The following is a 12,295-nucleotide window of genomic DNA, read 5'->3' as shown; positions in this document are numbered from 1 at the left end:
TATTGAGAAGAAGAAATGGATAAGTGGTAACAAGAAGCAGAGACAGGGTATCAAATCTAAGTTCCTTACATTGGTGCCACCTCACTCAGCTCCTCCCAAATATTCATCTCTCTTCCTCATTCCTCTCGTTATCGGGTACATAGCCACTCACAATCACCCACCTCATGTAGTCCAATTTATTTTCTACCACATCAGTTGAAATATACCAATTGATCAATTCGTGTGATGCTGTTGTAGAGCAAATACCTCAGGCTGTGTCGTCTGTTTGTTGGTTGCCGGCAGCGCCATCTGGTCACCAGACATGGGCGTGACCGGTACATCTCGACAGCAGTGCTGATTATTACTGGAAGTATTCAGTGAGGCACGAAGCATTACCAACTTTTACATAAATCAACCCCATATTTTTCTTCCTGCACCACTATCGCCTTATCTAACTAAACACATTATTATATTCATCCATTAATACATTAACACCACAAAAAAATGACAATATTTGAAGCTAATAGTCATGTGGAGCTGAACAAGAGTCTTACCTAAACTAGGATGTGTCGCTCCTCATGCAAGAAGAAAACTTGTTATTTATCACTGTCAACACATTCAACATTCACATGACTTTCTTTTAATCTTGAACAACCGTAGTGGAAGCAGCTGTTCCACACCTCAGACAGGCTCGTGTCATCATCATCAGTCCAAACTGATGTGTAAAATGAACCTGTCACCAACACTTATGTGTCACCAGCGGCCAACTGACACACCTACATAATGGATCATGCAGTACCTCACCAAGTCAGGGATATGTACACGGGTCAGTATGACGACCACAACAAACGTTCACTATCTTGCTAAAGATGAGATACATTGATGTACTCACGAGGAAGAAACCTACAACACATCTAATATTAGATTCAACTGAAGAACCCTGGCAGGAGCAATGTGTCTGAAGAAGGTCAAATGTTTCTAGACGTATTTGACAGCTAGAATTATAGTTCTGTATACTTTTCAATGAGATTCCAGACTCCATACAATATTAGTAGTTCCCACCTACTTATATCACTCTCCATGTTACATTAGTAGTTCCCACCTACTTATATCACTCTCCATGTTACATTAGTAGTTCCCACCTACTTATATCACTCTCCATGTTACATTAGTAGTTCCCACCTACTTATATCACTCTCCATGTTACATTAGTAGTTCCCACCTACTTATATCACTCTCCATGTTACATTAGTAGTTCCCACCTACTTATATCACTTTACCAGTCACTGCAACATAGCCTACACAGAACACTTGACTACGTCAATACACAAGCTTTGCAAAACTTTCTTACCAAGTTATTGATGTCTTAAGTTGATTAGCCAGATACCAGTGACCAGGTACACTCACTTAATGACCCACTGGTACATAAGATCAGTGTTACAAATCCTGGACGTCCTCTGACGCAGCCTTACCCACACGCCCAGCACACCACCAATGATGACCGTGTTGGTACTCTGTATCGCACATGTATAACTATTCCGTTTCTTTGTAGATGACAATTGTTAATTTAACGAAAACATTCACAGTAATTTGCATATAAAACAAAGAGCCAGAGAAATGTCAGAATATTTATAAAACGTTGTAACATCTTACAAGGTCTTCTTGGCTATAGGAAACACGTGGCAGCAGAGTGCCAGTTCTCCGTTACCTTAGCCGCCCTGCCACATATCACCTGTGACTACATAACAGGTAGTTTACTGACTGTTGGTCCTCTACTGACTGTATGTATTCTACTGACTGTTGATAATGATCTCGATGGGTAGGATGGTCAGGTTCTACAGCTGTCTGTACCAGCTTCGATGTGTTTGATGTGTATGGGGTGTCAAACCGCATTCGGGGACGAGGGATCTCTAGTGGCAGGGTATGATGGTGGCGGGGTTTGTTCAGTAGCTTCTTCCTGAACAGGTGGAGGATGAGGTGCAGGTTGATGACTGGAGAGTCGGGAGGACCAATGTGTTGAGTGCCTCTTGACGGGTCATGTAGGAAGGACCAGAGATGGTCTTACATTGCCCTTTTCTGCACCTTTCTCAGCAGCCACTCTTGTGTGGTGGAGGACCACCAGGCGGGAGGGAGGAGGAGACATGGGTCAGTGTGGAGGACCAGCAGGAGGGAGGGAGGAGGAGACATGGGTCAGTGTGGAGGACCACCAGGCGGGAGGGAGGAGGAGACATGGGTCAGTGTGGAGGACCACCAGGCGGGAGGGAGGAGGAGACATGGGTCAGTGTGGAGGACCACCAGGCGGGAGGGAGGAGGAGACATGATTCAGTGTGGAGGACCACCAGGCGGGAGGGAGGAGGAGACATGGGTCAGTGTGGAGGACCACCAGGTGGGAGGGAGGAGGAGACATGGGTCAGTGTGGGAAGAATGAAAGTTGTGCAGATGGTCTTGGGTTCAGGTGCAGGGAGGCCAAGTGTCTTGGGTGGACGGAGAATGTAGAGACGATAGCTGGAGGATTTGATGATGCTCCTGACGTGGTCCTTCCAGCTTAGTTTGTCCTCCAGAGTGACACTGAGAAGCTTGGTGGACTGGACAACCTGGAGGGGACTGGGACCTAGTGAGACAGTAGGGGGTGGGACAGGGTTGGAAGCTTGGTGGACTGGACAACCTGGAGGGGACTGGGACCTAGTGAGACAGCAGGGGGTGGGACAGGGTTGGAAGCTTGGTGGACTGGACAACCTGGAGGGGACTGGGACCTAGTGAGACAGTAGGGGGTGGGACAGTGTTGGAAGCTTGGTGGACTGGACAACCTGGAGGGGACTGGGACCTAGTGAGACAGTAGGGGGTGGGACAGGGTTGGAAGCTTGGTGGACTGGACAACCTGGAGGGGACTGGGACCTAGTGAGACAGTAGGGGGTGGGACAGGGTTGGAAGCTTGGTGGACTGGACAACCTGGAGGGGACTGGGACCTAGTGAGACAGTAGGGGGTGGGACAGTGTTGGAAGCTTGGTGGACTGGACAACCTGGAGGGGACTGGGACCTAGTGAGACAGTAGGGGATGGGACGTGGTTGAAATCAAGGCTGACGCGCATGAGTACTATCTTACATTGGAGGATGGCAACATTGTTAAAGGTGTTCAGTATCGTAGTCAGTTGAGAATATTGTGAAGATGAAGGAAGACTTCTGTGGTAGAGTTGTGATACCAACAAGTAGTTACATCCTCAGGAAAACATAGAATGGCATTAGGAAGTACAAGGATACCATCGTTGTGTCCTGTTGATGGTCTGGAAGGTGGAGATGACCCCTGGTAAGCCTAGGAGCTTGACAACCTACACTTGGCCAGACGATTATGTTAAGGATGACGACATCAGATTTGAGTCTGCATATATTCTTGCCAGAATACCTTAGTGAGAGTGTCATTATAACAGGGGAGAACATCTCTCATTCTTGATAATGACTCCGGTTCTGCTGGTGATGTTACACTGGCGGAGGTAGGACGGCACTGGAAGGGGAAGACCTGGAACTGATATGGCAATATATGGAAGGGTTGGGTAGGGTGGTGGTGGGTGGTCAGGGTGGGCCGGGATAGCAGTAGGGTGGTGGTGGGTGGTCAGGGTGGGCCGGGATAGCAGTAGGGTGGTGGTGGTGGGTGGTCAGGGTTGGCCGGGATAGCAGTAGGGTGGTGGTGTGTGGTCAGGGTGGGCCGGGATAGCAGTAGGGTGGTGGTGGGTGGTCAGGGTGGGCCGGGATAGCAGTAGGGTGGTGGTGGGTGGTCAGGGTGGGCCGGGATAGCAGTAGGGTGGTGGTGGGTGGTCAGGGTGGGCCGGGATAGCAGTAGGGTGGTGGTGGTGGTGGGTGGGGACGTCTGGTTGGCCACACACATGGAGCAACAGTGTGCCTGGTGCCGTCGTGGCGGGAGGACGTTCGTGTCGGTGCTGCTGATAACATTACGACCATATCTTGCCCCAGACGGCTGCCTTGTACCCCGTGGGAGGTGATAGAGTGTAGTTTGAAGTGATTGATGATGTCGTAGTTGATACCTACTAGCTAGTTAGAGTGATCTCAGGTTATTTTAATTGTAACAAATTCTTGTCTTTCTAAGACGAAAGTGAAACACATGTATGATAGTGAAGGTGACAGTGTATAACACATTATTCATAAGAGTTAAAGTAGCAGTGGTTTGTCCAGCAGCAGTGAGTAACCTGAGGTACTCACAAACAGCAGTGTCACTGAGGTACTCACCAGCAGCAGTGAGTCACAGGTACTCACCAGCAGCAGTGAGTCACAGGTACTCACCAGCAGCAGCGAGTAATTAAGGTACTCAGGGTGTGAGTAAAGTTAAGGAAGGCAGAGTGCAGTAGTGTGGAGAGGAAGGAAGCAACATCAGCTGTGGTGAGTGCGAGTGGCTTGGGGCAGCTCAGGTCTCCGTGGGAGGCATCCTCACCACTATGAACATGAGACAATGCGAGGCGTAGGCTGTAGCACCCTCCCTCAGGCTGCCCCACCTGCTCCCTCTGACACAGCAGCAGGCACGATATGACCTGCTAACACCAGCCTGCGCACGCACACAGGTAAACATACACCCTCCAAACTCTACCCTGCCTACGTATACATTTGCTGTTTTCCCCAAACTGAAGGCAAACAATTTCTGTGTGTGTGTGTGTGTGTGTGTGTGTGTGTGTAATCACCTATTTGTGCTGTAATTGGGGGGGAGCTTTCACTTTTGCTGATATTATAATACTTTTTAAATCTTCTGTTCTCCACACTCACAATTGTATAACTTAATTTCATTCATGCCTCACTTATTTGTTACTATTAACTTCTTACGCAGTACAGTTTTTGCAACAAGCTTCATGATCTGGTGTCCGTCACGTCTGGTTCTTGTGTCTTTGCATCTTGCAAACAACTGTCCGTTTGTATGTTTGCGTCATAAAACTGGACGAAGAATCTAAAGCTTGCGTTGTGATCAACTTTACTCTTCTATATTCCATGGTGGACAAATTTTAGGGCCTCTAACCCTTCCCTGTAACTCAGCTGTATGAATTCTCGTACCAAATTGTTCCCCTCCTCTGGACCTTCTCCATGTGTTCTTTGTGCTAATCCAAGTGTGGTGACCAAACCTGAGAAGCGTTTTCTAGTTTTTGCTTTATGTAGGATGTGAACATCTTACAGAATGTTTCCTCGCCTGCGTAGTTGAATGCAATTCTCATGTTTTCAGCGAACAGTTTGTTTCGTAATATTCTTCTTATGCGAGGTTCTGGCTACAGAGTAGGTATCATATCTGCCCCTAAGTCTCCTCCTAGATGCTGTAATACTCGTATTGATTCTAGCAACTTATCTCCTGCTAGATCCTGTAATATTCATATCGAGGCAATTTTTCACTGACTCTCAACCTTATTACTTTACTCTGGTTGAATTTCATGAACCATTGTAAGTGACCGACTGTGGTACTAGTCCCTAACCTGAAGTATAGCTTCAGTAGTCGACCAACGAACTGTTGTATGGCGCGGTTCGCAGGCCGAGTTAAGCCACCACAACATTGTATATACTTCTGAAGGACCTTCTTGAATTGTCCACTGTCCATCTTAATTGTTTCTGCTGGTTGCTGGCAATGTGTTGAGAATAGTGTAGGGCCTTGGAGGTCTTCCATGTCTGTCTTGTAGTTGGAAATAATTTTCAAGTGTAGGTTGAGAATCCTACGGTTTGTTCAAGTGTACAACATAACATACCTGTTCTCTGCTGGGAAGACAGGTTCACGACTGAAAATGGTCATTTGGTTCATGACAAAGAAGACATGGCAAAGATTTAATTCTTATTCGCATCAGTTTTTACAACTGAAGACAGTTCATGTCCCGAATCCAACACCAGCGATAAGAGAGGAAAACATTTTGGGACGCATGGATATAAGTGATAAAGATATAGTATCACAACAGCATGACATTATACAAAGTCGTCCCAGATAAGTTTTAATCGAGGATAATGAAAGATGCAAAAAAAAAAAAAAATGAGACCTTTTACCATTGGCCATTGTCTTCAATAAATCACTTGTTACGGGACGGTACCAGAACAATGAAAGCTTGATGACGTAACAGCCATTTTTAAAAAAAAGATAATTAATCACTTCCCGGAAATCATATACAGATCAGCTTAACGTCTGCAGTTGTCAACCTTACGGAAACATCATTCAGGACGAGTTTACATCATTCAGGACGAGTTTACATCATTCAGGACGAGTTTATATCATTCAGGACGAGTTTACATCATTCAGGACGAGTTTACATCATTCAGATGATCATCTCTTAATACAACGATTCTCAACAGGTTTTGGACGAAATTATTCGTCTGACACAAGTGTTCGATTTCTTTTATGATACAACCAACATGTATAATGAAAGTAAAGAAGTTCATCTCATCTATTTAGATTTTCAAAAAGCATTTGATAATAAAATTGTCACATGTTATAGATGGGTTGTACTTCGGTGGTTAGGAAATTGGTTAACTGACGGTGACCAAAGAGTTGCGACTAATGGTCAGACCCCAGAATGGTTAGACGTACAAGTGGCGTGCCCCGGGGATCAATCCTGGGACCGGTTTTCTTTCTCATGTATTAATGACACTGATAATGGGCTTAATTGTAAGATATCGAAATTCGCAGACGATACTCAGTTGGGTCATAAATCTACAACAGAAATTGAACGTCCTCAGCTTCAAACGAACATGAATAAACTGATAGATTAGGCTTAAAGATGACAAATGAATTTCAATATCGGTAAGCGCGAAGTTTTAAGAATGAAAAGGTAAGCTATAGTATGAATTCTGTTGACCATCTAAAGGTGGACGAATAAAAAGACTTGGGAATATAAATCTCTGGTGACCTAAAGATAATTGGTGCACAAAAGCAGTTAAAAAGGCGAACAAACTTCTTTGATTTATGGGTCGGGCTCTCGAATTTACGTCCAGGGAAATTATCCTTACAAGTGACTGGTGCGTCCTCGTCTTGCATATTGTGTTCAGTTTGGTCAACATACTTTAGGAAAGACGGAGTGTAGAGTACACAGACGAGCTACCAAGATGATTCCCGGACTGAGAAACATGTCCTATGAAAGCCAACAAAATTACTTAAATCCATTTTGTACAGAAGAGTGTGATCTGATATGGGCATTCAGAATGATCAAAGGCTTCGATAATCTCGATCTAACGACTTACATAGTGAAAGATTCGTCTGGTCTCACTCGTAGTAATGGTTACAAACTCGTGGACAAACGTTTTACCTCGAATGAGGCGAAATACCTTTTCTTCAAGAGGATTGTGATCATTTAGAATGATTAACGATTAAAGTAGTTGAAATAAGTACCACAAATACATCTAAGAATATATTGACTTGATAAATGTTTCGCTTCAAATCCAAGGTTGACTTTATTCACGTCTCCTTAGCTACATCATAAATCCTTAATTTTTTTTCCAATATCTACGTATTTTACTCTTAGTTCACTGATCTATAATCTGCATATATCTGCTACCATCACAAACAGCCTCGAAGGGATCCAGTGATCTGCTGTCTGAATTCCTTTGTATTTGTATTCCACTGTATCAGTTATTTACCACTAAGAAGTCAGTGTTCCGCTACTTCGTATATCATTTGACTTTTTCTGTTTCTATGGTCTCTCAAGTTTCTGCTTTACTAATTTTCTAATTTTAGCGCAAGCCACTCTAAATCCCTCATTGTAGAAGTGTCAGCTTCTGTGGCTATTACTTTCCCATTAATCTCTCTGACAGGTAGCAAACGCTCGTTTTGTATGCTCTGTACTTTTCTAAACCTTCAATTGACTGAGCCATAAACTTCCTTGAATGTTTCGTCAACAATGGTGTGCATTACGTACGTTTTCAACAGCTTCTCTTAACATCCAGTGTATTTGTGTACCCGAGGCTATGTTCCTCTTCATCACTCTTCATCCTTTGTTGATTTTATGCCTAAATTGCTTCTAAATTTCCTATGGCCTCTGCCATCATCACGGTCTCTGGATGTTTGTCCTTTTCTTTGTCCACATTAATCCTTCTCCACTTTCATACTCTCTATTTTCCATAAATTCTGCACGTGCTTTTGTCTATTCCTTTCTGAACGGCTGCCGATATTGTTCTTGAAGTTCCGTGTCCAATATTGTCATCAATGGAGTGTGTGTTTGCACTTTAGGTCTTTCCTCCTGTTCCCGAACAGCATCTCGGGCGTCCAGAAAAGACCCGTCAGAATTTGCTTGCATTTTACTGGCTTCACTTTCTTTCCTCTGGTATTATTTCTCCTGAATCCTGGCCAGACTTAAACGACTGTTTCTACATTTCTTAATTCCTCATGTTGCATACCTGCCTTGCCTGGCTCAGTCAGTGCTGCGGGTCTTGCATTATACCCCAGAGTAATACTAGAAACAATGATGAAGCTGACGAGAACAAAATATCCTAAAAACATAAGAAAAATTTGAATCTTAACTCACACTGAGTGTTGCTTCCTGGTCACAATTACAATTTGACTCAACTTTTGTTACTTTTATACAGTAACTTATTACACTTGTTCATAACGATGTTGACGCATTCTTTCTCTCAAACTGGGAAACATAAAGGAAGGGAAAGATATTGATATACTGAAGTTAGGAACATTCCTCCAGTCGATTTGAAACCGGGAATCCTGTACTCCCAAACCTTATGTAAACTCCTGCTCAACCTGGTGTGAACACCACCAAGAATCATTCATTTTCTACTAACATTGTTTATCTATTTGTTTCTTTATCTTATATATTATTGTGTGTAATGACCTACCGTATTGTACGTGGAGGGAGTTCTACACTGGTGGTGCCCCATCTCTTGTACTGTACGGGTAGGGAGTTCTACACTGGTGGTGCCCCATCTCTTGTACTGTACGGGTAGGGAGTTCTATACTGGTGGGGTCCCATCTCTTGTACTGTACGGGTAGGGAGTTCTACACTGGTGGTGCCCCATCTCTTGTACTGTACGGGGAGGGAGTCCTACACTGGTGGTGCCCCATCTCTTGTACTGTACGGGGAGGGAGTCCTACACTGGTGGTGCCCCATCTCTTGTACTGTACGGGTAGGGAGTCCTACACTGGTGGTGCCCCATCTCTTGTACTGTACGGGTAGGGAGTTCTACACTGGTGGTGCCCCATCTCTTGTACTGTACGGGTAGGGAGTTCTATACTGGTGGGGTCCCACCTCTTGTACTGTACGGGGAGGGAGTTCCACACTGGTGAAGCCCCATCTCTTGTATTGTACGGGGAGGGGTTTCTACATTCTTGCATTCCCATCTCTTGAACATTCTGTACTATCATACAACCTAAATCTATGCATCCTGTCGCAGTGACCATGTGTACAGTTTTGTGTTCCATTTATCTATACAGTAAGATATCACATCTTTCTAACAAGTTCCTCGTTTATTTCTATGTTATGTCCTCTGGTTGCATTATAGCTACATCTCAATTATTCACTTCTGTGTAGTTATAAAGAAACGCAAAGGAATTGAAATGGAAACAGACCACTGGGTCCTTACAAGGCTTGTTTTGACAGAGGAAGAGAATTAACGTTCATTGATTAATGTGGTAGGAAACGAAAGCAAACATGTTACTTAAAGGCAAGCACTTGTAAACCTTACATGTAAAATAGGAGGCGCAAATACTATAAGTTTAGACTTGCGTTGTGTTTCAAGTCAATTTGAAAACATATCTATTGTGCCGTCTACACTGCTCTAATGGCGACTCATTCCATGTGTTAACAAGAACCTTGACAACGTGTAGATACATCGCAGGATAACCCCAGCCATCACCATCAGATCTTGAAACAGCCAAGGCGCTGCACGTTACACCCACCCGCCCACATCTGCTGCTCTGGCATACCGGAACCTTCAGTGTTTGTGACATTCCTGAATGACTTGAGACGAGGGAAACGATAGTGGAAAAACGGAATTCATGAAAACTTAGCAGGTGGTAGGTAGCCAACAGAGAACCATTATTATGGTGACCTGATGTAGGGAACCTTCATCCTAACGACACCAGCATCTTGCCTCATCACATCAAAGATTTACATGAAAAATATGGATGATTGATGTACACTTTAGGCTTGAGAGTGGGTTGAAAACTACACACAGTATAGATGAAAACTACACACAGTATACAGTAGATGAAAACTACACACAATATACAGTAGATGAAAACTACGTACATTACTTGGTTGATGAAAAGGAATCAGACTAGGTCAGGACTAACAAAAAAGATGAACTAAAAGTGTATAGGTTTGGAGAATATGGAGCTATGTATGAGAAGGTGGACCTATAAGTATGGAGCTATGTTTTAGAAGGTCGTCCAGTAAGGAAGACAGATGTCAGAGAGAGAGAGAGAGAGAGAGAGAGAGAGAGAGAGAGAGAGAGAGAGAGAGAGAGAGACGTACAGGAATGGGATATGTTGGGACAAGTGACGCGGAGGGCAACATGATAGTGGCTCAGGTGATGAGAGTGAGGCGGATGTGAGGTGCAGCAAGACATACCAACACACACACCAAGATGCAAGACGTACCAACACACACACCAAGATGCAAGACATACCAACACACACACCAAGATGCAAGACGTACCAACACACACACCAAGATGCAAGACATACCAACACACACACACACACACCAAGATGCAAGAACAAAACATTGACACAACGAGGAGATTACGTGGTCACCTTCACAATCTGTACATTATATGTAAAGGAAAGAATGTGTAGGGGACATACCACACAGATATGTGTGGGTCACGGGGCTACTGCAGTCTCCATACGGCGGGGACACCGAGGTATTCACGCCAGGGAAATCACAGTATACACAGTTGCAATTAACAAAACAAAAGAGGTCCTTATTATCATTATGACACGGGGTCAAGCATTATGACACAAGAAGTGCCAGATGAAGAAATAGCACTGTCTTCCCCAGTCATAATGATAAGGATCAAAAAGCACACGATCGAGATTGATGCTCGTGCATGACAGATGAGTGTGTGTGGAGGACGACAATTACAGAATTTTATTCCTACGTTTCGGGTAAGTGAACCACAATCTTCAGGAATGTAGAACAAGAGTGTATATCTGAACCTCTGCTCTCATGACGTGTCCTGGTGACCTGACTGGTTGCCCCGCTGGTAGCCGCACCTTCCTCGTCTTCTAATACAGTTTTTGCTGTTACGTTTGCCAACTTGAAGAATCCATTTCTATGATTTGTCGTCTCGTTTAACGCGATGTGAGCTGCGTCTATCAGTTTTCTATGTTTTCTAAATTTTCATATAATACGTTTGCCTGCCTTCATGCACTGGTTCTGTGCCTACCTTTGCTGGTGAAGAAAGCTGCATGTATACAGGATGATCAATAAAAAATAAAAAACTCTTAGAAGCAGCTTACACGGCGGCAGAGGTCCCGACTCTGGAATTCTGACTTTATAAAAAAATACAAAACATCGCTGCACGACGAACGCTGAATATCCTGGGAACAAAATATCTGGAGTAACACATCATTCCCGAGAGTTTGACACCGACTCACACCGTCACCTTCCACAGAGGTGGAGGGAAAGCAACACTATGACAGGCAGCAGCGAGGTGGTGTGGTGTATGAGAAAGTAGCATTACCAAGCTTGATGGAAGGAAACGTCTTCAATAACCCAGCACAAGATGGGTTCATTGCGGAAAGATATTGCCTCTTGCTGCACGAAAATAGCAAGATTGTTGACGATCTGAAGAACGATCACAATGCTCGTGTTTTTTACACAAACTTTACGAAAACAATAAATTTGATCATTAGTTCACGACGCATCGAATGCAAGAGATGGGAATAGCCGGAAAAATTGGAAGTTGGATACGTAGCTACTTAACAAGTGACAGATGGATACGTAGCTACTTAACAAGTGACAGATGGATACGTAGCTACTTAACAAGTGACAGATGGATACGTAGCTACTTAACAAGTGACAGATGGATACGTAGCTACTTAACAAGTGACAGATCACAACTTATCGTAATGCTAGGCCACCAACGATGACAAAACTCAGTCCTCGTGCTTCCAACCCTCTCGTTCCTTATCATCATATTTGACAATGAGACACGCTTGAGCCACAGTTTTATATCATACTTTGCAGACGATGCAAAAATGAGTATGAAATTCCCGTCAGCATAAAACACCAAGAAACTCAATGCTGACGTAGATAAGGTCAACCACTGAGCCAGCGAAGAGAACATGATTGTCTTGGAGGCGAGTGTCAACCTGAGCTGCGTGGCAAGATGAAAGAAGTCG

The 12,295-nt window shown here is 44.1% G+C and overlaps 1 protein-coding gene across 1 annotated transcript in view; it reads left to right on the top strand.

Annotated features, from left to right (window-relative positions):
• Positions 1-3,885: 3,885 nt before the first annotated feature.
• Positions 3,886-12,295, top strand: part of LOC139746458 (uncharacterized) — a 128,316-nt gene continuing 119,906 nt past the window's right edge. The window contains exon 1 of the mRNA XM_071657715.1: positions 3,886-4,547. The gene's annotated coding sequence lies outside the window, so the exon portion shown is untranslated. The remainder of the gene's footprint in view (positions 4,548-12,295) is intronic.

This window comes from Panulirus ornatus, chromosome 65 (assembly GCF_036320965.1).
Source record: "Panulirus ornatus isolate Po-2019 chromosome 65, ASM3632096v1, whole genome shotgun sequence".
In the NCBI taxonomy this organism is placed as follows: domain Eukaryota; kingdom Metazoa; phylum Arthropoda; class Malacostraca; order Decapoda; family Palinuridae; genus Panulirus; species Panulirus ornatus.
The sequence above is the reverse complement of the archived record's forward strand: the minus strand, read 5'-3'. Positions and strand labels throughout refer to the sequence as shown.